At 39.0% G+C, this 1,129-nt stretch overlaps 1 non-coding gene across 1 annotated transcript; it reads right to left on the reverse strand.

Annotated features, from left to right (window-relative positions):
* Positions 1–535: 535 nt before the first annotated feature.
* TRNAD-GUC (transfer RNA aspartic acid (anticodon GUC)) lies at positions 536–607 on the reverse strand. The gene has a single exon. It is a non-coding gene; the product is annotated as a tRNA-Asp (tRNA).
* Positions 608–1,129: the final 522 nt, after the last annotated feature.

A 1,129-nucleotide genomic window follows, 5' to 3' on the forward strand; every position in this document is an offset into this window, starting at 1 on the left:
ATATAGATAGATAGATATATATATATATACATCGTGCCGAATAGGTAAAACTTGCGATTTAGGCTTAAATAGCAACGCTCTTCTTGCCGAATAAGGCAAGTGAAAATTTGTGGATGCAACAATTTCGCAAAAATCATTCTGAACCTAACGAAAAAATATATTTCATTATATTTGTTTTTATGAAATTATTGTAAACTTATCTAAAATATATTTAGTTGGATTAGGTTAAATTAAATTGAGCAACCAAGCTTACAATAGGAAGGTTTCACAAATAGTGCTTATATAACGTAACTGTCCCTTCCCACAGCCACAGAAGCTTTTATAGTACATCTGTTCCCATAACCCCAGAGCTATATCGTCATGTGCTCAAAACAAGTAGTAAAGAACGACTGTCAATGAATAAACAGAAGAATGGACGGGGACTCGAACCTCGGTCTAGCAAGTCCAGCCGTTCATTTACTCATTTTTTTTGTGTGTATACATGTACTCACCTAATTGTGGTTGCAGGCGTCGAGTCATAACTCAAAATACTTTCCTCCCCGGCGGGGAATCGAACCCCGGTCTCCCGCGTGACAGGCGGGGATACTTACCACTATACTACCGAGGATGTGTGTGTGTGTGTGTGTGTGTGTGTGTTATATACTAGTTATAAGCTAATATTTATATGCACTTTAGGTTAATCTATTACGTGTCTTCTACAGTTATCATCCTCATTGGTAAGTGTCAATCTCCTAGAGGATAATACAGCGACTAGTGAATGCTAGATAACCCCTTCTGACCCAAACAAGAGGATGGCAGGATCAGTTCACTGGATCAAGACCCCTTCACCGAGCCCATGAAAAACCTTCCTCCCTCAGTACTGTAATCACATTGTTCAATTATTTTCAGTGTACAGTGCGCACTATGCTTTCTACCTTTGTACAGTGCACAGTGCATGCATACACTGTACAACACATGTACAGTGGACAGTGCATACACACTGCACAATACATATACCCTGCAATATATACACAAAGCGCAATATATACACGCTGAACAATACATACATACTACAATATATACACGCAGCACAAGACATACACACTACAATACATACACACTGCACAATAATCACACGCTGTACAAGCCA

This window comes from Cherax quadricarinatus, chromosome 5 (assembly GCF_038502225.1).
Source record: "Cherax quadricarinatus isolate ZL_2023a chromosome 5, ASM3850222v1, whole genome shotgun sequence".
NCBI lineage: Eukaryota > Metazoa > Arthropoda > Malacostraca > Decapoda > Parastacidae > Cherax > Cherax quadricarinatus.